This window comes from Pelodiscus sinensis, chromosome 11, assembly GCF_052426305.1.
Source record: "Pelodiscus sinensis isolate ZL-2025 chromosome 11, ASM5242630v1, whole genome shotgun sequence".
NCBI classification, from domain to species: Eukaryota; Metazoa; Chordata; order Testudines; family Trionychidae; genus Pelodiscus; species Pelodiscus sinensis.
Window position 1 is genome coordinate 50435738 of NC_143062.1, and position 24974 is coordinate 50460711.

The 24974-nt window shown below is 44.0% G+C and overlaps 1 protein-coding gene across 16 annotated transcripts in view; it reads left to right on the forward strand.

The window, feature by feature from the left end:
• Positions 1–24974, forward strand: part of FHIT (fragile histidine triad diadenosine triphosphatase) — a 1114957-nt gene that overhangs the window by 739230 nt on the left and 350753 nt on the right. The window lies entirely within an intron of this gene.

Genomic DNA, 24974 nt, shown 5'->3' on the forward strand with positions numbered 1-24974 from the left:
CAAAACTTGTTGAGCAAAAAAAACTAATCGGGGCAGCAAAACTTGACGGGGGGGCGAAGGGCTGGGTTGCCTCATGCCCCCATCCCGGAATTTCTTCATGCACTCCCCAGGAGGGCACACCCCCCCAGTTTGGGAACCCATGGTCTAGAGTGTGCTTGGTCCTGGGGACTGTATTCAATGACCTCTCAAGGTCCCTTCCAGTTCGATGATTCTGTTTCTCTGGGTCTATGATTCTATCATATAAAATGATCTAGTTGTTTTTAACAACCTAGATGAATAGGAAACTAAACTACGAAATCTGGTGTCTGGCACGATAGTTTTCAGGCCAACAAAAGTTATTTTAGGAGAACTCATTCACTGCTCTATGGTGCTGCAATCACAGTTCCTTCTCCTTTTTTTCTCATTTTTTCAAGTAAGAAGATTGGAGAGGAGTAAAATATGGAGCAGCAGGCCGCTCCATAACTCTGACAAGCCAAAAACTAATGTCACGTTTTTAATGATACCATTTCAGGTGTGACTGGGGATTTTTTTCCCAACTTTTAACATATGCACTATTTGACTGATTTTTTTCCCCCTAAGTTGCACAGGAGTTTTCTCTACTTTTAATAAAAAATTAGAATGACTGCTTTTAATCTTCCTGAATAATCTTGTAACCGAGAGCTTCATGCTACAGTATTATGCTTCTTCTGGTGTTTCTATCCTGAACTTGTTTGGGGAAGGTGGGATCACGATGGAAGGTTTTCATGTATGCAGGCTTGGAGAACAGGTATCAGGTCAGATAAATGTCATTACGCTTTGTCGTTTTTTAAACAAGAAAAGTTTGAAATGGGGTTTTGCCTTGATTTTATTTTTTAAACTTGTATTTTAGCAACAACCTAGAGAAATGTAATCCCCCTAATAAACATGTAGAATATATGAAAGCCACTGAGGCAGTCGCTGTAATTACCCATTGTCCATACTAATTGAAGGGATTTAATTTATTTTGCTCAATGCTGTACTCTGCATTTCTGGCATGACCTGTTTTATCACCTCTTTAAGTTCTGTTGGTATACCAAAGCATCAGTCATGTTCCTAATATTCATTGCCAATGCAGAATGCAAATACAGTGTGCACTGTAGCTTTTCCCTTCCAACTCTCCAGCTAAGAAAAATTAATAGCACTCTAAACATAGGCCAAATGGTCTCAAAGATCATTTGACTTTCATCATTTCCACAGCCTGAGAACTCTGGCTTCAGCACCGTTACTCTCCGGCTGTCTGGACTGTTTAAGGACTAATCTAAGTAATCTTTTTGGCTTTTCAGCCTATTTTTAGACCCTTGTTTGTTTTGCATTTATCTCCCTAACAAGTGTGAGAGATGTAATAGAAGAGGGGAATGGAGGGGCTTGACCTACATTAACTCGAGGATGCATAGCAACAGCATGTCTGATTGGATCTGACAACACCTGGTTAAATTGCGGCGTCATCTGTGGAAGCTGTTCCTGTTGAAGAAGCTGCCGTGCGGGGCACGCTGCCTGTTTTCCATCATGCCCAGGCTCAGCGGCTGGTGGCATTCCATTCCCGTGGGAGATGACATCTGTCTATGGTGGGTCTGGCGACCTTCTCGACGCTGTGTGCAAAGATAGTTCCCATCTGGGTTAGATGGAGACCGTTCCTTTCCCATTTCTTCCTTTTCCATTTAGCTGAAATTCTCTTCTATTTAGCTTTAACTGCTCTAGAGGTTATGAGACCCCAGCAATATAAATCATTCTAACCACACTGGCATAAAGAGAGACGCAGATTTCCTTCTGAAGAGTTTCCTGAGTCTTTAACCCTTTGTTATATGCAAAGACATCTTGCTAACACTTTCCAGTATTCACAGGACCCAGCCGACGGTCCCTTCACTGCCTAGCAATGCTTCTGTAAAAGAGCTCTCCGTTTGGCCTAGCTAATGTTCTTCCCTGACTTGTCCCTGTTTTTGAAACCCCTGGGCTATGTCTACACTGGCCACAATTTCCGGAAAAGGGATGCAAATCAGGTAAGTCAGGATAGGAAAATCCGCGGGGGATTTAAATATCCCCCGCGGATTTAAATAAACATGGCCGCCGCTTTTTTCCGGCTTGGGGAAAAGCCGGAAAAAAAGCGTCTAGACTGGCGCGATCCTCCGGAATAAAGCCCTTTTCCGGAGGATCTCTTATTCCTACCTCAGGAATAAGAGATCCTCCGGAAATAAGAGGAATAAGAGATCCTCAGGAATAAGAGATCCTCCGGAAAAGGGCTTTATTCCGGAGGATCGTGCCAGTCTAGACGCTTTTTTTCTGGCTTTTCCCCAAGCCGGAAAAAAAGCGGTGGCCATGTTTATTTAAATCTGCGGGGGATATTTAAATCCCCCGCGGATTTCCCTATCCTGACTTACCTGATTTGCATCCCTTTTCCGGAAATTGTGTCCAGTGTAGACATAGCCCAGGATTTTCCTGCTGGCGCCTGAAGAACGCCGGCACAGTGATGCTTACAGCCGAATTTACCTCACAAGGGTGCTTAGCAGAGCAGCGTTTATCTGTGACCTGGACGGGCCATGGACCAGGCCAACAGTAAGACTCAGAGGCAGGTAGCGGAGATAAATTTTAGACACGTCTGCCTTTAGTCTGGTCTTTCTCTGTGGGGAGCGACCAAGTTACCAGCACTGCTCTCTGTCCGTGTAGTGCAGTGTTTCTAGGAGAGTGCTTGATGGACAATGGGTCCAGCTTAATCTTGTCCACGTTTAGCGTTAGCTGCCTTAACCACACTGGGCCCGGGGAACGGGCTGGTCTTTAATGCTCCTCATAAAGTCAAGAGTAGAATTTTCCCAGAGAGCATCTCCATGAGCCTTTGGCTTTCCATATTTGTTTACTCCAAGCCTCCAGTGCTATTATAATTATAATCCTACCCAGTGCCTGCTGCCAAACCAACACCCACCCACTAGGTACAAAATACCGACCCATCTAAACAGTCCATTCCCCCGCACTGATGACCCTCAGCCCTCACATAGAGCCCTAGCAAAAGTAACCATGCAGCATGTCCTGAGTATCGACTGATGTGGACCAAGAAAGGAGTGAATTGAGGCCTTTATTCTCTCATTGCACGTGTGTGTGTGTGTGTATGATTTTCATTCACCACTTTCAGTGCATGTGCAAGCATTTCTTTCTCTTCCCTCACCCACATCTCTCTCCATACCTCAGCTTGCTTATGTCTGTTTGCCTGCTAATTTTTTTTCCATATGTGTTTCTCCCCAACACCCTTTGGTGCATGTCTGTCCTGGTCCTCCCTCTGTGAAAACCTCTGACAGAGTGAGCACTCTCCCTCTGAATCTTCCTGTTTTCCCATTTCCCAGCCTTGGGTCTTCCTGTCTGTGTCTCATTTCATCGCCTGGCAACCTTGTGTTGCGCTTTCCTCTTCTGTATCTCTCTTCTTTGCCCACTGACCTTGGCATTGATACCATAAGAGAGCGTGTCTAGACTACAGAGCAGATTGAAGCTGCCACAATCGATCTTCTGGGATTTGAATTAGCGGGTCTAATGAAGACCTACATACTAACTTGAATGGAGACAGTGCCCTCACCTGCACCTGTCGTCCTGCTCATGAGGAGTAAGGGAAGTCAATGGGAACGTGTGCTTCCATCAATCTCCTGCTGTGTGGACGGTGCCAAAACACAATTTAAGATTCTAATTAATGTAGCTGGAGTTGTATCTTAAGTCGACTTTCCTCTTTAGTGTAGACCTGGCTAGAGAGAGGCAAAGCCATGGGCAGGTGTGAGGACAGGTGGCTAGGACTCAGTCCACTCAGTGTGCAGCGGCAGTCAAAAAAGCAAATAGAATGTTAGGAATCATTAAAAGAGAGAGAGAGAATCAAACAGAAAATATCTTATTGCCTCTGTATAAAACCATGGTACACCTATATCTTGAATACTGCGTACAGATGTGGTCATCTCATTTCAGAAAAGATAACTTGGCATTGGAAAAGATTCAGAAAGAGGCAACAAATATGATGAGGGGTTTGGAACAGGTCCCACATGAAGAGAGAAGAAAAAGATTTGGACTTTTCAGCTTAGAAAATAGAAGACTAACGGGGGATGTGATTGAGGTCGATAAAATCATGACTGGAATGGAAAAAGTAAACGAGGGAAAGATAGATTGGTGCGGAGCTAGTCTACAGAAAGTAAGCCACTCCGCACTGGACCAGGGAAGATGGAAGGAAATAGTGAGGGAAGCATCGGACACCAGCGGGCATGCGTGGTGGTGGTGGTTGATGATGATGATATTTACTTATTCCCATAATATAAGAACTAGGGGTCACCAAAAGAAATGAATAGGCAGCAGGTTCAACAAACAAGTTTTTCTTCATGCAGTGCACAGTCAAGCTGTGGAACTCTGTGCCAGAGGATGTTGTGAAGACTAGACGTTGAACAGGGTTCAGAAATGAGCTAGATAGATTCATGGAGGTTAGCTCCATCAATGGCTATTAGCCCGGATGGGTAGGAATGGTGTCCCTTTCTCTGGAGGTGGGTGACAGGAAAGGAATCCCATGAGGATTTCCTGTTGTGTTCCCTCCTTTTGGGGCCTCTGGTATTGGCCACTGTCGGCAGACAGGATACTGGGCTGGATGGACCTTTGGTCCGACCCAGTATGGCCGTTCTTATGGACTCACCAAGACAGATGTGATCCGTTACTTTTGCACGGGTTGATGTCCTATCTCCAAGTCTGGCTATATTTGGTTGGACTCCTGCGGAGATCAAATTCCCCTGGGGAGTATTTTGTTTCTTCTGGCTGAATTACAGCCTGGCTGCTTCTCGACAAGATGGCTCTGATTTCTGGCAATGGCTGCAGTCCACATCCTTGAATGAGCATGAGTTGTAGCGTGCCTTTCTGGGATGCGCACATACGAAAGCTCTCGTGCACGCACCCTTACCCTCTGTTTCCTACGCGCATGCTCTTATGACTTTAGGGAGCTGTCTCGGACTCTCCATCTGTTCCTTCATTTCAGTGTTATATTGGAAAGCGCATGAATGCTGCTGATTGTCAGCTGGCTGTGTGCACCCGGAGACATCTCTGCAAGTCTGAATTCTTTTTTGTTCCCTCATTGGGCTTAGGGCCTTTTTGACTACTTACTAATACCAGGACTTGCTGAAGATCATCTCTAATCATGAATGTCCCAGGCTAGCCCGCCTTGCCTGATGTCTTCTGACCCATCGTCTTCTGATAGGCTGCCGAGGTCTGCTGCAAGCGCTGTAATCAACATCCCGACCAGGCGTTTAGGATCTACTGCATTTAAAACACTGTGCAATCGCTAGCTTCTATGGGAGTTTGTGACTTGCCATGATGCCAAACTGGTTTCCGAGGATGAGTCACTACTGAACTTTTAATGAGACCGTACACTATGGATTTTCTCACCCTGCAAATTTCCTTTAAAATAGTCCTTGTCATATTATCTTCGGTACAATTTATGAGAGTTTCGGTATATTAAATCCAGCCTCTCTGCTCTGAACTGCAGTGTGTAATTTCACTACCGTTGCAGACAGACTCTCCAACGGACCCTTCGGGTGATTAGAAACAGTTTAGTCTTCTTTTTTTCTCTTTACTTGTTTTTTTTTATCAGTGCCACTCTAAGGAATTAAAGCCAGGGACACAGAGAAAGCATTCCCATCACATTCTCCCATTCATGGACTCAATATCACATAATTATTTCCACTATCGTATCGCACAGACTCACTTTCTGTAATACTGGTGCTGTCTTTCAAGACGAATGTAACATTCGTTTTGTATTGAATATGGCCGTATAGCTAGCTTTTGCATTGCACTGTGAGTGGCGGTGTTCAGTGTACAGAGCTGCTCCCTTTTAAGTTCTGCTTCATAATGTCATCTCTGGCTTTGAGGGTAACGTTTGGCTTTATGAATGTGCAATGCTGCATTCCCCTGTGGTTCCTAGATAGGTATGTTTGGGAATTAATAGGCAGCAGGTTTAAAACAAACAAAAGGAAGTTTTTCTTCACTCAGCGCACAGTCAACCTGTGGAACTCCTTGCCAGAGGATGTGGTGAAGAGTAGAACTTTAACAGAGTTCAAAAAAAGAACTAGATAGATTCATGGAGGTTAGGTCCATCAGTGGCTATTAGTCAGGATGAGTAGGAATGGTGTCCCTAACCTCTGTTTGTCTGGAAATGGATGAAATGGGAGGGATCACGTGATGATTACCTGTTGTATTTACTCCCTCTGGGGCACCTGGCGTTGTCCACTGTTGCAAGACAGGACACTGGGTGAGATGGACCTGTGGTTTGAGCCAGTCTGGCTGTTCTTCTGTTCTTTTGGATAAGAAGGATCAGATCTGAGAATGGCATCACAGTTTGATCTGGAAGGGAAAGTCTGTTCTTTGGTGACAGCGAAGTTGCAGCGCCTAGAGGAGACAAGGAAGCAGGTTGCTCCTTCCCTTGGGGTGGGGAGAGAAATCAGTCACTTCATGTAATGCAGCAAGAGCCCCTCCCACCAATTTCCGGAGCAGAGTCATGAGGACGGGGTGAACCCAAAGAGATTCGAGTTTAGGGTTTTGTTTCAGAATAAAGCTTGTGGGTGCCGGGTAGAAGAGGTCAGAGAGACTAAGCAGGTGCAAGCAGCAGGTCTGCTCCTTTGGAATGTGTCACTGCTGAAAGGGCACCTGGACCATGCCAGTACCAGTGCTCCAGCTGGAAGCCCCACTCCCTCTTCCCTTTCAAGCCCCACCTCTTCCTGTTCCTGCTCCATGCACGTGGGAATGGGAAAGTAGAGTGAGGAGCAGGCAGGGGGCTAAAGGAAGAGGTTTGAGTGAGGCCAGGGGTGAAGTGTGGCTGGGTCTTTGGAGGAAGGAACGTGAGCAGCAGTGAACCATGGTCCAGGCACACTCAACCTCACCAGCTGGGGGAGTCACACACCGCCCATGCCTCAAATCCAACCTCATAATGGTTACACTGTGATTCTTGCCATTCAAAGTTACATTGGAAATATCACCCTATTTCAGAAACTGCCTAGCAGAGCGTAAGAGAGAGTCCTGGGCATTAGCAAACCTTGTGATTCGTCCCAAATTTCATCGAGGGCCATATAAACTGCTGAGTATTTCCTGACAGGCTCTTTTCCTCAGTCGCCAGCCTTGTCCAGCTGCTCTGTTCCAGAAACGCAGCGCTCTCTTGGAGAAAACATAAGCAACAATGTTTGCCATCGCGATTTTGTGTGATTAGCTCTGTGAGTGAGTTCTGCACCGTGGGGAGCATTGTTTGGAAGAAACATCGCCTTCCAGAACAATATTTTGTAATTGTTACTTAGGAAGGGTTGCTATAGAGATTTCTCCCCATGAACAAATCTGGTCTGAGGAAAGGCGCGTAAGCATCAAAGTTCACTTCCAAATTTGACTTCTCCCAACAAATCTAGACATTGATTCAGGCCTCTCTCAATATATTGCAATGTGAAAATTTGACCATAGAAAAAGGCAGTTGAATGTCCTTTTGTGGGTAGAGAATGTGGCATCGAACACTGGAGTTCTGCAGTCACCATAATGTCGCAAGGAGCCTGACAATGGGTGGAGGAAACCCATGGACAGCTGGTTAGACATCAGAAATTGTTGTGCCAAAGTATTGTGAAGGCGAATTGAACACCTGTTCTACTTGGAAAGTGATTTTATCCTGTTCCTTGGTGTCTCCTTTTTGGTAATCTGGCTTGTGAGAAGAAACACAGGGACAGCTTAGCATATCAGGAGTGGCCTTTCAACATGCAATCTAATCTGTATTTTAGGAGTACGGAATCAACAATAAACCTTCTTGTGCCTCTCTGTTGTGCTTTCCCTTGTTGGCGCAGAGGGAGAAGTAATTACTCTGCAGAAGAAGTAACGCCAGCTGCCTTGTCAGAATTGCATCGAAAAGGCACATGTTTTCAAATGAATGAAAGGTAGGAAATAGAAAAAGGAGCAATACTCAGGAAGAGAGCTCAGAACCAGAGATTAGAAAATTGAAATTTTGCAGTGCGACTGCAGTATAAAACTGAAACCTAGAAGTTTCACGGAAAGCAACAGCATCGTGTCTATGCATGGAAGGTTTCTCTTCTTAGCGGCTCTGCTGAGCCAAGTGTTGGCTGTCACAGACGTCTCTGAGAGAGTGTGTCTGGTTTTTTTAATGAAACCTTGACGTGTACGTGTGTGTGTGTGTGTAAAAAAAATAAAAAAACAGGTACTCTTAAAACGCTTCTGAGAACTAGATTTAGACCTAGAGTATGTGAGAAATTGCGAGGAGAGAACCAGGCTCAGCTTTGCATCTGTAAACTCAGAATTAATTTGAACCTGTTTTGAGATCTAAAGCTGTTTTGAATCCCTTTTTCCCCCACTGTTTCATTTTAATATGTTTCCACTTCCTGGGAGGGCTAAGGAGGAGCCATTGGGTGTGCAATCACCACCACCATCAGCCTCCCACTCCAACATTTTATCCCATGCTCTGTACCCTATCCCTATTGCACACTTCCACGCTGCTCTGCAAAGCTTTGCTGCTTCTTAAAATGCTCATCACTGGGGCTGTTGCCTGCCTGCCACCTGGTGGGAGAGACCTAGTCATCAATAAGCCATAGTATGAATGTACCAAATGTCATTGCCCACCTATGTAGAGTTGCAGCCTTCTTGACCACCAAAAAGTCAGTGTGGGATGATCCTACATCAGAATTAGCTGACTTGTGGTGCATGGTTTGCTCCAAATTGAATGCCCCATCTAGATGCAAGATTCAGAGCCTGATGCTGTGAGGATCAGATGCTAGTTGCTGTGAGCTAGTGATGACCCCACATGGTACTAGGCTCACTGTGGGTTTGGAGGTATCAATATTGGGATGAAACCTAATACCAGGCTCATGGGTTCTTGTCATTCATGCATGAACCTTTGGTGTGGTTTAGTGAACAGGGGCGGGGTTAAACTTGATGTTCTTCCTGCCATATCAGTTGGGGCGCATATTTTTCTTTGCTTCCTGGCTTAAACTATTGCATAGAGTTGATAGCTAAGCTCAACACTGCAGGGTCTTGAGCACCTTCAACTCCTGTTGTCCAAATCCTGCTCTTAAACACTTCGCTGTTTTCAGCCCTGAATTCGGCTGCATTTAAGTTGTGGATGCATTGTCCCTAAATGAGTGTTTCTTAAACCGTGTTCTAGGGCACACCGGTGTGCCGCAAGGCAGTCGGAGGTATACCATGGAGAACAAGAGAATTCAAAATAGCTGCCCTTAAAGGGGCAGGTGACCTTTTTTTTCCTCAATAACTTCCCCCCGTACTTTTCCCCACCCGTCTCAATAAACAATCTTGGTGTTCCTGATAAAAAATATTATTGTTTGGTGTTCCTTGGTCTTAAAAAGTTTAAGAAACACTGCTCTAAACAGGTAACTTGTAAAATGTTGGAAGTAAAAGGGGCTTTGTAGCTGAAAGAAAGTTCTCTATAACCAGCACTCTAAACAGGCTTATAAAGGATTAATCATTTCTTTTTTTTTATGGCTACCTTTTGTCTTATTGAATGCCTCATTTATGAGATTATTTAATACGATTGTCTTTTTTTGGTTAGCTCTGCCAACAATACAGTAGCCATTCCTAGCCCCTGAGTGACAAGCTCAGGAATGGGCTAGGCAGATTCTGAATTATTTTTGTATCTCATGCTATGTGACATTTCTAAATATCTCCGCCGCTTTTCCACAATAAGAATGTGAATTGTCAAATTTGATTGACGGAGCTTTGTTTCCGACGCCTCACATGTCCAACTATCCAACTCCTCCTCCCGCGGAAACCACTCTAAAGAGCAAGCTCTACCCTGCATTTAGGGACCTACAGGCTGTCTCTTCACACTGGGGACAGCTGGCTTTTTGGAGCTTTAGATCACCTTTTTTGCCATCTTAAATGGTATAGGCAAACTCAAGCACATTTCGATAGCACAATGGTTCGTTGAACAATGTCTCAAACATCTCTACCTTGCATAGGGATTCTAACAGCATAGTACTGAGGAAATGATATTGATTCCTTATACGGTCTACATTTGCTCTGTTATTCCTCACTCTTTAGTTTCTTAAAAATGTTTAACATCAGCCAGGGGGCAAAGTTGTTTTTCATACATGGCCACTAGGAACATTTGCTGTTTGCGGTCAGGCATATGCTTTGCCCTGGTGTTACAAAAGCATCCTCACATTTAGCTTGAAGCACACCTAAAAGTGCTTGAAGAAACCGAGGGGGCTTGCGTCCTGAATCTCAGTATGTCAGGTTGGTCTTATCTAGTTTGATTTTGGCTAGGCTTTTGCTGCTATTCCTTGGGAGCTTTAAGACCGCATTCACAAAAGCAAAAAAAAGGACTGTGAAGGCTCAAGTGTTTGTTTGGAGACGGTATCAATTGTGACAGAAACGACCTTTGCCTGTTAAGCTTCAAACAGCTTTATACTATGGGATATAGCTACAAAGACACCGAACACATCAAGCGTCCTTTGGCGGCAAACAGAATAATATGCACAACTTATTCTATTGTATTGGTCCTTGCTATTCAGAAATTCACTGATGGTGAGGTCAGTAATTACAACCAATATTAATTAACAGGCTTCATTTTAAAGAGATCAGTGAGCTGGGTTCAGGGAGAAGCGAGTGTTCTAATGCTTTAAGTGATGTGGGTATCAGATGGGGATCAGCTGTGAGCGCTAAAAAGACAAACAAGAGCATGACCCTTCTCATTGAAAATGGCCAACAGATCATTGGCTCAGTGGTTGACATTGGCATGGCTCTGTTCTAGAAAATACCTTACATAATCAGTATGTTTCTGGAAGCTGTTAATAGATGATGCACTTGGAAGTGCATGGCTCGGTATGTGAGAGCGATTTAATTAAGAGAACTGCTGTACAGTGGATGTTTGGAAGTCTAAAAAATGTCTAGATATGTGTATGGGGGTTAGGTCCATCAACGGCTATTAGCCAGGATGGGTAGAAATGGTGTCCCTAGCCTTTGTTTGTCCGGAAATGGATGACAGGAAAGGGATCACATGATGATTACCTACTGTATTTACTTCCTCTGGGGTATTTGGCATTGGCCAGTGTCGGCAGACAGGATATTGGTTAGATGGACCTTTGGTCTGATCTAGTATGGCCGTTCTTATGTTAACTAAACCAGATTCCATCTTTTCAATCTATGGAAATTAAAGTGAAAGTCATTTGTGCTGTTGAGGAAAAGCTTGATTTATTTTAGCTTTTACTGGTGAGGTTCTAGAGGTAATATCAGGAGACAACTTAATTAAAATATGCTTATTCACTGTTGCCTGAGTCACCTGCGTTCTGGCTGAAAGGAGAGTATGAATCTGACCTTCTATGAGATGTCTTCACAGAGCTTTTCAAATTAAGCCCCCTACAAACAAAATAAGTAAATAAAATGAATCCCCTTACATATTCATTTGAATGCTTGCCAAGTCATCCATCGGCCACCCAGGTGGCAAAGCTCTCGGTGTTCGCTATAATCCCTGTAAAACAGATGCACATGAGGTCTCTTCTTCCAGTAAAGTAAAGTTGTCTGGTTCTTATGTCTTCGCATGTTTGTAAGAATGTTTTAAGCAGATGGAGCACTCAGTAATTATAGCAACTGCTTAACTTGATAAAGACCCTCCTGTCTTTTAGAGATTCCTTTTTTATTAAATGGACAGATAAGGACTTTTAACATAACTGAGCAGAAACTAGGAAATTGAGCATCGCATAGATCAGGCTTCTGTGCTATTTCAGTGATAACTTAAGACTTCCCCCTTTGAGAATTGATAACTACTTTCTGGCCTAAATAAACTCACAGGCCAAAATCCATAGTCAGTGGTCTGTTTTCGGTTTGCCTGCTGAAGAAGAGGGGAAGAAGGATTACTGAACAAGGCTCTTATTTTGGATCCTATAAATATGCCTTAAGGAGTCCCCTTTAAGGTCTGGTCTACAGTACAATGGGAACTCAAATTGAGATAAGAGTTGACGTATTTTAAATCGTGTTTCCACACCGTCCACACAACGGGAGGCCAGTAGGAGCAAATGCTCCCGTCAGCTTCTCTTACTCCTCGGCTGTGTCTAGACTGGCCAGTTTTTTCGTAAAATCAGCCACTTTTCCGGGAAAACTTGCCAGCTGTCTACACTGGCCGCTTGAATTTCCACAAAAGCACTGACTTCCTACTGTAAGAAATCAGTGTTTCTTGCAGAAATACTATTCTGCTCCCGTTCAGGCAAAAGTCTCTTTTGCGCAAAAGGGCCAATGTAGACGGCTCAGATTTCTTTTCTGCAAAAAAGCCCCGATCGTGAAAATGGCGATTGGGGCTTTTTTGCGGAAAAGCGCGTCTAGATTGGCACGGATGCTTTTCCGCAAAAAGTGCTTTTGCGGAAAAGCGTCCGTGCCAATCTAGACGCTCTGTTCTGAGAATGCTTTTAATGGAAAACTTTTCTGTTAAAAGCATTTCTGGAAAATCATGCCAATCTAGATGCAGCCCTCATGACTGTGAGGAGTACAGACACCGGCTGGAGCTGCTCTCGGCATTCGATTTACAGGTCTATATGAGCATCGATTGGTGGGTAAGTATAGATGTGGCCTCCTATAATAACAAGGGACTCTATTGAAACATCGACATCTCAGGCCCTCCAGCCTGGCATGAGGGCATGGAGGAATGACCATCAAGTCATTCTAGCCATCAGATTCCAGTGGCTCCAAATAGCCTCTTTCAGGGGCAATGGGAGATAGGCTCTGAGGAAGATCCTTCAGGAAAACCCTAGAAACAGCCAATATCTGGAGCAATGTTTTCACTTCTGTGTTGGTTGTCACTTGGAAACCCAAGGGAGAGGTTTGGAATTTCCACAATGTGGGTAAAGTCTGTCTTCCAGCAGTGAAGGAGCTTTATGTTCATACGGTTTGTGTGATTTTCAGTCTATATTATAGTGTGCAAATTTAGCAATAGATTATGGTAAAATCCAGAAGAGCCCTTGCTTTCAAAAAAACAGCTACACAGTGCAGACGTTAATTTTTGAGCGAGGAGCAAAAACAGTTGCTTTGAAATCTTCAATTTTCTGTTGATAAATCTCTCTGACCATAACGGCTCATTAGCAACTTTTTCGGTTTGTCGTTCACTCACTCAGCCAGAGAAATCAGTTGTTCATTTCAGTGTGGCTCAAATTCTAAACAACATCACTGCTCTGCTATGACCAGCATTTTCAGGATGCAAACAGCTGCTTTTAGTGCACGTTGTTTGAGCATTTTTGAATATCCTGCCATAAGTGTTTCAATGGGGATTGCTAGGTGCTTGAGCAGTCTTAGGACATGTCTACACTAGGAAACCATTTAGAAATAACTACATTTGACTTAACTCCTGATTTTACGAAATCAAACTAGTGTATTCTCATTGAGAGGAAGCCTCGAAATTAGTTCAAAGCAGGCTCCATTAATGTGGATGTGTTACCTCGGACTTGGAATGTGCTACCTCAGGAAGCACTGGGGAGTAATTAGTTTGAATTAATCTGGGGAGTATTTCAAAATAGCAGCACTGGAGCATCTATGCTACTGCTATTGCAAAATAACTATTTCAAAATTAACGTTAATCCCCAAGAAAAGCAGGAGTACAGATTTTGAAATAAGCAGCCTGTTATTTTGGAATAACGGGCTTGGTAGTGTGGACACTCCGCTTATTAATTTGACCTATGGAGGGGTTATTTTGAAATAAAGCCCTAGTGTAGACCAGGGCTTGGAAACATAGCTGAGAGTCTTGTTGTGAAATGTGATAGAATTTTGGGTCTATTTGGAGTAAGACCACTGGTGGGCAAAGTTTCCTCTGTTTAACCACAAAACAAAAACAGTAGTGGCTGTGAAAACTTCCCCAAAAGTCTCCCAACTATGTTAGATCTGAGGGACCATCATTAGGGTTCAGAGCTGTCCAATCATCAGGGCCATCAAATGAACAGTGTCTTTGCTTGTTTGCTAGCAAAGATGATGGTAGTTGCCAATTATGATGTGAACAGCTGTTTGTGGGTGATGGGACGATGAGATCAGCTTCCGAAAGCGGTCAGGTGGCAATGACTTTCAGTGGTCTGAGCTCAATCTGAAGCAGTCACGAAAGGGAAGGCTTGGTTATCCCCTTGCCAATTCCCTGATGCATTTAGTCGCCCACATATTTTTTTCTAAAATACTCAGACACTAGCTTACATTCTGAGTTATAAGAGCCCACAAAGTAATCTGAAACCATTAAACCTCTCTTCTTCTCTTACACTTTTCTACCATAAAATTGGACAAGCTCATTAATATCCAATTTGATTAAAAAAAAAACCTGGCCTGTGTGTTGAGACCTTCAGTGCCAGACTCCAGGCGGGAGCACGTTTTTATAGTTGAGTTATAAATTCTTGAAAATTGGGGTTTATAGTGGTAACACGACCTTACCTCCAGCATACTGGCATGAACAGTGCTACTGTAATAAATAAAACTAGCCAAACTAATGGAGCCAGATAGAAAGCGCCCCTTTTTATTGGCTCTTTAGTTTTGATCACTGCAAGCTGCAAATAGTACAGATGGGATGCATCCGTTTAAGTGGCTGAAAACCAGAGTACTAAAAATACCCATATCCCAAATAATTAACGGTTGTTACACGATTGTACATTTTTTTGACCAATTGCTTTCAATAAGGATGGCAAGTAGGTTCCTACCTCTGACAGAGTTAGAGATTATAATGTCAAGAGGTCCTTTGTAATGTCTTCTGTGTCTTAATAAACTTGTCAGCAGAGATTATTTCTCTTCTCGTTTTCACAGTGGGACATGCCACGGCACAGCTAGGGAGAGATACCACATGTTTGCGCATTATTATCAGATGATGTCCCAACCATAATGCACAACATGGAAGAGTTTTAAAATACAGGCAAATTCTAATCTTTAAATGCAAGGCGTTCCTGCAGATCTGGTCAAAGGCTTGCTATTTCACTGGTCTATTTTGTTTGTGTTGGGGGGTGTTTTTTTTCTTTTTGCTCCTGGTTCATGGTCAACATTTCTCCCCCCTCCCCCCCCCCCAATAACTCTACTAAAGGAATTGCTAAAATACAGCACAGCTGTTTTCTATGGTATTTGTGACCTACAGATTTTTTGGTTGATGTACCCCAATTCAGTTTTTGTTCAGGAGGAAGAAATGACATGACATAAGGGATGAGATTGTAGAGCCTTTGCTCTGTAGGTAACGTGGTAGGTATGGACCAAAAGTCAGTGGGTGCTCAGGGCTCTTTGGATGAGGCATTCACTTTAAAAGGCTTGATATCTGGCTGGACAGTTGTTCTTTGTCTAACTTTCAAAGCTCTGAATGCTATTTTATAAAAATTGGCCTCATGGTTTCAACTGTCTTGCCCCCTGGTTTGCCACCTTATCGGTAGCCCCAAGAATTAAATGAGCATGTTCCTAGAATGACTCTTCTGGGTTTGTTAGTGGAACCCTGTTTGTATACAAATGCTGCTTCCGTCTGGTCACTGTTAGCGCGCATTGAAAAGTGTAGTTTTCTACTTTTGTTCTCCCTGTTCTATGAATAGTTATTTCCAGTTGGAACGGTCCAGCACTTTCTAAAAAAGCTGAGTTCACACTCAATATACAATGTGTGTCTAGCTACTCCTATCACAGCTTCACAGGGAGAAATCTCATGTTCACGTATGATGTGTCTCAACAGGGCACATGAGGTAGAATATGGAAAATGGAGGATTTGAACAAAAACTGTGGCAGAAAAATAAACTTTGAATTAACCCTATGGTCACCAGATAGAATGTATTGTACTTGTGGACAGGCAACATTCACATGATTTGACCAAAGTAAAGGGGCAAAATTACTGAACCCTAAATCACCTTAACCCTAATCTTACTGTCCCATTAATGTTGGCATCCCAATTTATGTCTGATTTGATCAGATTCTTCCCACTACTCTTTTTCATCTGTTTGTTGTCTTTACAATTTTAAAATGGCAGAGAATAAATGTCATGGATACTCAGTGTTAGCTAATACTGGCAGCTGTGATGTAGCTATTGGAGAAAGCGCAAAAGCATCAAGAGTATAGGAGGTTGAGGCATAGGGAGAATCAGCAACCTTGTCAGTGGAAGAAGAGGAGCAGAGGGCAGGGAGAAGATGGCTGGGAGCAGAGGAGAAGCAGTGAGCACAGAAGGATTGGAAGTCATGGAAAGAAGAGGAAGAGGCCAGGGCGAGGAAGAGTGCCGCTAAGGGACAGATGGCTCATCGACATGTAAATTGAAGTCACCGGGGATGAGTGTGGGAGCTTGGGAGAAGAGCAAAGAGCCAGCAGGTGAGGTCAGAGAGGAGAGATAAGGAACGAGCTGGGCTGATGGTAGATGACAGCGGCATGGCTCAGGAAAGGCGAGGTGGGAAGAGTCGGGAGCAGTTCTGCTCAAAGGAGTCGGAAGCAGGAGGAGAAAGGTGGTGGTGGCAAGAATGGGACAGAAGCCCAATTCTCCCATCGTGGCCAGAGCCAAGGTAGGGAATGCAAGACAAGGACAGCTGCAAAGGCAGTGCTAGATGAGGAGACCCAGGTCTTTTGGGAGAGTCAAGGGAGAAGGGAGTGAGCTGTGAAGGGAAGAGCGGAGGGAGCCAGGTCTCCTGTACTTTGCCTGTGATTTAGAAAATCATTTTGGAAGTCTCTGTTACTTGCTTCTCCTGCCACATGTCCCTTATGGGTTGGACTGTAAACTCCCGATGAGGGGGTGCTTGAGTGGCTGGAATGTCTTGGGAGGGCTCATGCTGGTTCTGGGGGTCTGGGGCAGCTGCACCACAGGTCACCAATTCTCTAAAAATGCTTCCAGGCAGAGAATCTGACCCTGGGAAATGCGTCCAAGAGGCCAGAACCAGAGGCTGTGGCTGGAGTCTGTGGAGACCCATGGGAGCTGAGAAGCACACACAGACCCGGCTGCTTGGGGAGCACCCATAAAGGGAAATGTAACCAGCACCGGATTACGTTGGAATCTCTCGAGATGTAGCTGCTGTCACAAGGACAGCCTGGCAGGCGCCCCCGACCCCTTTGTTGCCTTGAAAACATGCTGGAGCAGAGTTAATCGATTCTTAAGGATGGCTTCAGCATTCTCCAGAGCTGGAGGTTATTGGCATCTGTCTGCTGAAATGAGCAGGTACTTTCCAGCTGGAAAATCGTGTATGCCTCAGGTCCTACGGTGACAGCTGGCTTTTGAAGAGCAGCCGCAGCAACGTAGCTGTGTATCGCTCCCGATGGCGTGTTGGGAGGGGGCTGGGACTATGCTACTCCGGCAATTGCCCCTTTCTTTATCAGAGCTGGCCAAAATGTTCCCATTGAAACAGCGTTCTTTTCAATGTCAAATGGCTTTGTAAATGGAAACTGGCGTTTGCGATAGTGCCCTCGGTCGGGGTTGGATTTTCCAAAGTACTTGATTTGGGATAGAGGGGTGAGGCCAATGAGACACACGGTCTTGAGTCACCTACGTGCTTTTGGAAATCCTGCCTTGGGACATAATTCTATTCACCGGTTGCTCATGGCACCCAAATTTTGCATTTGCATATGTTGCTGCTGACTTCAATCTTTTGTCTTTTAGTTAGTAAGCAAGGAGGCACATCTGTTCGCTTCCTTCCCCTTAAGCTCTTTTTTTTTCCAATAAGATGTCTCTTATGAGTAACTTCACCTCAAATCTCTCTCTCTGTGGAGTTTAATTTATGCTTCTGAAAGGCAAAGGCCAATGCATTGTCCCCAATTCTTTCTGGCTTACATTACCCATTTTAATTCCAGAAATGAGGGTGTACGTGTAAGTGTTGCAAAGTAAGTTATTTTGATTTTTCACCCCATATGTAATATGTTTTTCAGGTCAATTGAGACACTGAAAATGCCCATAATCCACTAAACAAACTAGCTACTCCAATCCAAAGTCTTAGGCTAGTCTACGTTACAAAGAAAAATTGGAAAAAGATAGCGCAAATTGTGAACCGCAATTTGCGTCTCTTTTTCTGTTTTTCTTTCAAAAGAGGCTTTTCTAAAATTTGGCGCGTCTACACAGCACCAAATTTTGGAAAAACCTCCTCTTTTGACACATCCCTTCTTCCTCGTAAAATGAGGTTTACAGGGATGACGAAAGAGCACGTCCGCTTTTCTGACTCTTTTTTTCGGAAAAGCAGACGCATTCCTTGTACGTGGCATAGCTTTTCCGGGATACCTCCAGTATCCCAGAAAAGAGCTGCAGTCTAGATGTAGCCTCAGTGACATAACTGGAAAGGCGGCAATGTATTTCCCAGGTTCTGTATTGCTGAGAGCTTTTTCGAAAGCATATTTTATATGTGTGTTAACTAATCCGGTGGCATTCATATCAACTGCAAACATAATCTTCATTCCGTGAGGGTGTCCTCATTGAAAATGCTGCTAATGTGTCACGTCCTAATCATTTGATAATTATAAATGATGGGAATACAAGAACTGGGTAGTGAAGCAATCTCATACAACAGGCATTACATTGCCTGCTGATTACTGCACACCTTGAGGGTAGTATAAGGCATGTGGCCAAAGGCCAAGTCATTTTAACCACCTAAGAGATGCTGTAATTGCCCTGAAATGCATAGCCTGTCATGTCTTATTGCTATTATGAGTATATTATAGGAATAAAGGTGGTATTTATTTGTCAGAGAAGTTAGCACGGATGATATTTTCATCTTATTAACTAAAAGAGCTTGAGTTTTCATTAAGAAATCGAGTATTCTGTTTTTGTAGTGAAAAAAAGTATAATTTGTACTTTAATTAACATCCCCCCCTCCCTCCACAAATGCATCCTGTTTTGCAACTAACTGTGTGTTATTGGTTTGGAATTTAGTTTGGTGTCATATGTTGTCATTTGACAAAAAACAGTTTTACTAAGCTGTTTGACATTACAACAGCTGGTAGTGTCACTTTTGTTAATGTCTTTAACCACATTTTTAACAAAACAGCAGATGCTCATCACAAAAGCCATTTTCCTCTTCCATCCAAATGTGTAAAATCAGCTAACTTACCGCTTCAATTAAAGCGGAGCATCCTAAACAGGGGAGGTGACCTGAAAACAGGGCACCGATTCTAGGGATAGAATGCCTTGATTGCTTGGTGATGATAATAGGCTCCCATATGGAAGGTCTCTGCTATGCAAAGAATGGCCCCAGTTTGGTAAATGCTGGGACGGGACCCCAAAATCCTCTTGTGTGATTTAAGAACATCTGCAGCTCAATAGTGAAGTTTTGAGCCGCGACAGAAAGAAGTGTTGATCAACTTTTAGTTGATATAAATCTGTCGTTTATCATGTGTATTATCTTTTGAGCTACAGAATTTCACAACTAGGTTTATGTTTTCATCCAGGCTCATCGTGGGCCCCAGTTTTTCACCAATAAAATGCATGTGCTAGTACCTGTGCTCACAAAAACGGATATGTGTCTGTTTTGTACAAACAAAAGAGCATCTTTGACCTGATTTACACATGATAAATGCTTGTCTGAAAAAAAACAAACAAACAAACTGGAATGCCCAAAATGGTTGCACGTGAATTTGCAAGCGAAAATTTGATACTTTAGATTTCAGGTGAAATCAAAAAGTTAACGTGTATTTTCCCATAATCATTTTTAGTCCTGTTCTTTGCAGTTTCCCAGACACATGAAGTTCACTTCTATTAGGTTTCAGTATTACTGTTGCTCTCAAAGTGACAAACTCATCCTTTCTGTGGTGTTTTATTAAAATTTCATACCAGCGTAGGTTGGAATGAGAAAATTCATTGAGGAAACATTTTTTTTTTTTTTAAGTCTGGCCCCTCCAGTAGGAGCATGTTAAAACGAACCTTTACAGATGGCAACTTGAGGCAGTTTTAAAACAACTTTGTATTCTTGATGTATAAATAATGCCTCACCAGCTTTTTAAAAAAATATTGTTTTCATTTTTAGTCTAGAGGACAACTCTTGCAACTGTTACTAGGCAACAATTAAAATGAAATTTCTGATGTTTTAAAGCTACTGTTTACGGCACAGAAAATTATTCAGCTTCTACCGTATTGATCATTTAAAAAAAAAGATGTTGCTCTGAAACTAGACAATAATAACAAGCAAATTTACCTCATAATTTTACCCATGGAATCTTATGCCTAACTAAATAAATCTGTTATCTGTAAGGTACCAGAGGACTCTTCATTGTTTTTCCCATAATCAAAGAACATCAAGTTCACAATGAATAAATGAGACATTAAAATATTCCTTATTTTAGAATACGTATAAGTGGTTCCATAAAGGATGGGTATTCAAACTTTGTTACATGGGATTATTTACATAGATACCTAAGAATTATTATTGTGAGATGTGGAGCACTGAAAAGTGTAGTCTTTTACTACATTTAGCTCTTGTAGTACAGCTTAAACCGGCACCCTTGGGACCTAACCAGTGCTGACCCAGAGAATTTTCCAGACCCTGGGGATACGTTTCATGAGGCATAAAGGATCTGCTGACAAAGGGTTCTGGGGTCAGCAGATCCCCATCTAGACTGCCACGCTGTGCCGACAAACAGCTGATCGGCACAGCGCGGTGGCCATTTTGATTTAAATGAAGCGGCAATTATTTAAATCACCGCTTCATTTCCCTTTGTTGTCCTGCCTCATCTACATGGCTTTGTTGATGGAGCCATGTAGTCTAGACACACCCTGGGAGGCCAATATTTTCTAGCAGCATTACCAACACTTCCACTGCTTGCTGACCTCTTAGAAGACATTTAGGCATAAATTAGGGCTAAATACCAGCAGAAGAACACTGAGAGCCAGAATTGGTGCCTGTAAAAATACTTTATGGGACTGCGGGAAACTATGGGTACGTCTAGACTACCGCGTTTTGTCGACGGAAGTTTTGTCGACAGATACTGTCAACAAAACTTCTGTCGACAAAGAGCGTCTAGACACATTGAGTTCTGTCGACAAAGCAAGCTGCTTTGTCGACAGAACCCCGTAGTCTGGACGCAACCCTACAGGCAATAACACCTTCTGTCGACAAAACTCTGTTGACAGAAGGTGTTATGCCTCGTAAAATGAGGTATACCAGCGTCGACAAAACTGCTGAGTTCTGTCGACATTATGTCGACAAAACTGCTGAGTTCTGTCGACATTATGTCGACAGAACTCAGTGGTAGTGTAGACGCTGGTATAGTTTTGTCGACAAAAGTCCACTTTTGTCAACAAAACTCGGTAGTCTAGACACACCCTTAGGCATACCCATGATCAATAGACATACAGCTAACTAAAATCATGCCAGACTAGAGAGTGCCAGATGAGAGAGTGCCGGACTAGAGAGGTTCAGCCTGTACCTTTACATTCCATCATAGCTGTGAAACATTCTGTAACTTTTTTGTAGTGCTAGAGGTGGGCAGATTTTGCCCCCAATCTCTCAAATAATTATGCATGTTTTTAACTGTATGGACTGTGCGGTTCCTTCAAGAGCACTGCAAAGTAAAAGGCAGAAATTCTGCCTTCACTGAAGTCAATGGCAAAACTCTCATTCTCTTCAGTGGGGCTAGAATTCCTTCCTAACTTATGGGAGCACGTGGGTTTGCATGCCCACGAGTCATGTGAATGAATTTGTGCTGAGCCCAGTATTGTCATACTAGGAAGTCCCCCCCAACAAGTTTGGTCTCTTTTCTGAATAGGTCTGCTTTTTTCTGTAAAAAGGTCTTCTCTCCTTCCTTATGTCGGATGCTTTGTTGTTGTTTCTTTTCCCTGCTCTCAGTCATTTGTTTCCTCTTGAGTATCCAATTCTTCGCCTATTGCCCTTTTGTCCCAAGCATTTAGCCAGTATTTGGAGCCTTGCCAGTTTGTTCCTGTTAAGAGGAGAAATTGATTATATGTGTCGGATATAATCTCTGGTGAAATCCTGTTTATTTGCAAAGAATGTGCCCACAATCCTGTTTCCTTGAATACGAAAAAAACAAGTGACAGTAGGTGGCTTCTTTGGTCAGTAATCTCCAAGTCTGTCTTTCTAGAATGTTCTGTGCCCAAAGAGCTCTGTCTCTGCTTCCTGTCAGGGCCATCCTCGTGACTGCTTCTCTTACTGTCTGCTTACTTTGAGGAGTCATATCCCCCATGTTCCTCCTGGTGCTTAGGCAGAGTTCAAAACCGTCTAGAGCATGATGTGGCAGGATCACATGGAACTTTCGTAAGAAATAGTCTGACCCCTTTTCTTTCAACACTGAGGCATTGTCCACACTCCCACTTTCCCTGGGTTCATTATGCTAATGCAAACTGCTGTGTGGACACTAAGCTTTCTGTCCAAGAATGGCCTATTTTTGTTTAGCTTAAACCTGTTCCTAATCAAATTCAGCTAAGGCCACATCTTCACTCCGCAGAAGATCAGTGCTGCTGTGATCAATCTTCTGGAGTTCAATTTAGCAAGTCTAGTTAAGACCCACTAAATCAAACTCAGAGGGCGCCTCCATCAGCATCTGATATCCTTGTTCTTGCTAAGAGTAAGGAAAGGCGACAGGAGCATTTGCTTCCATAAGCCTCCTTCTATGGGGCCGCCGCCAATCTCGGTTTAAGGTAAGCTGACTCCAGCTACGTATTCTACATAGCTGGCATTGCATTCCTTAAGCCGAGCTGCTTGGTCTAGTGTAGACCTGGCCTAAATCAAAATCAGCTTGGTTAAACCTGAAGTAAGTGTGTCCACACAGTTTTGTCCCAATTCTATTTGTTACCGTTAGATAAACAGGTGCAAATCTGCATATTACTAACCAACTAGATGAGAATTGCAGGGGACACAAAGTGAGACGAACTGGCTCTGGGCATGGAACAGTGGTCTCTGCATTCCAGCAAACTGGAAAGGATGAACCCAAAGAGATTGGAACGGCATGACCCCTCTATCCCCTAGTCTCTGAATGTTGGAAGGGCTGAGCTGCCACTTGTGTGGTCTAACTGACACTGCTTTCTGGAAGGTTCTCAACAAACATAAGCAGTTTTTAAAGAGTGTGTTTATATTGCAGTCCAAGCAGAAGATTTTCAGATGCAGACAGCAATACGTGCTGGTTCTTTCTGATGGTATTCAATTCAGCCGTTAAAGGAGTTGGACTGAAAAGGGTGGCAAACATTTTCCCTGGGAACCGTGTGACTGGGTGTACCAGCCCTGCACTGAACAAGGAGGGTGTAGCCAGGCTGCCTTGGCTGGAGGAGCCCTGCCGGGCAAGTTCAGTCTGGGCTGGCAGTGGGAGGAGAAGCAGCTCTGTTTGGAGCTCCTGAGCAGCAGCAGCCAGCCACCCGAGCCGAGAGCTATAGAGGCCCCAGCAATGGTGGGAATGCAACCCCAGCAGATTCCAAGGGATACGTGGCCCCCGAAGAGCCAGAGGACCCTGCTGCTAGGTGGGACATGGACCCGACAGATCTGGTAGGAAGCGGCTCAGGAAGGGTGCAGGAGTGGCCTGTCCCACCCTGAGGGAGTGGTAGGCCGTTCTGCCACTCACAGGGCCCTGGGTGGGGACCTGGTGGAGTAGGGTGGGCCCAGTTCCCCTTACCAGGGCATAGGCCCCTGCTCCATGACTCTGGCCGGTGGGCCATCCAGCTCTGCATTACAGGGCCAGCCTTGACTTCAGTTTTCTGGCCCTGTCCAGTGGGCCATGCAGCCCAGCCTTTGATTTTTGTTTAGACTATTCAGCCCCACAGGGAGGGGCTGAACTACAGGTGTTTTACAGGTTGTGCAGGGTGGGTGGCAGATTCAGACAGCCCAGGGACATGGGATTCTACCCCCTGAGAGAACAGAGGACTACCCCGCGACAAACCGTGAGATGGAAGCCGTCTGTGTATGGGGGCAAACTGAAGCGGCTATTCTGATAACATGGGCCACATCAGATGCGGTCTCACTTTTGTCACCTGTGATATACTGTTCACTTCAGTACTGGTGCTGAGGGCTCGGGAGGAAGATAAATGCCTGAATGAGAATTGTTTGCCAAAATCCCTGTCTCTCAAATATTCTTTTGAAGGGGACAAGGTCAAACGTAAAGGATTTTCTGAGAAGGTATGAATATGTGCCTTCAGAAGGACCCTGCTGAGGCAGATTTTTACCAGTAACCTTAGTTAATCTTTATTAGATTAGAGACGGAGCCGCCCAGATACTCAGAACTCAGAGCGGCTGTACCGTCATTCCCCCCTAATCATTAACCATTCAGCAGACACAATTAATCTCAGTGCTTTCCACTCTCTTTATGACCTTGGGAGAGGTCGAGGCGTGTGTACTTTCTGCTGAATAACACCGCAACCAGACCTCCTTAACCAGTCTGCAAACCTCCTGTGCACTTATCCTCCGTAGCTGCAGTATTTTAATCAATGCCTGCTCATAGATTTTCCCTGATACCTCTGCACTAGAAACACTTCACTGCAAAGACAGATACCCTGCTGCACGCTCAGAAGCATCTCCCACAACCGCCCCGTCCCTTACTGGATGTACTGACAATCAACTGAAGAGGCAGAAAGGTTTGCCAAGCCAAACCGACTCTGCTTTTGGTCAGTAGCAATCCACTTCACGTACCTTTGTTGTTTTATGATTACTTTCAGTAGATAGGTTTTTAATAGCTTACAGAAAGGATTGCGCAGAAGAGGCATTGATGCTACAGCTCTAAATGCCACTTTAGAGCCACTTGAGACTTTCTTGGCCCTTATCATCTTTTACAAATACTATGGAGCAGCACACACTGCTGCATGTTTGAGGCTGAAGCTAGCTCCCTCTCTTATGGCCTGAGTCAACATCACATCGCGTCCCCATTCTGCGAAGCCTGCGCTGCAGGCAGACAGTTAAGTGCTGTTGAATAGTGGGAGAGTTCAGCATGGACTTGAAGTCCTTTGTTGAAATGCGGCCACAGGCCCAATGTTCAGAGCCCTAAATCAGTTTTCAGCCTCCTCCTTCCGCAGAAGCAAACCACTTGCCCTGAAATGTCATGAGCTACATATCAATCCTGGGGTAACTTCCCTGCCCCTTCCGCCAGCAAATACA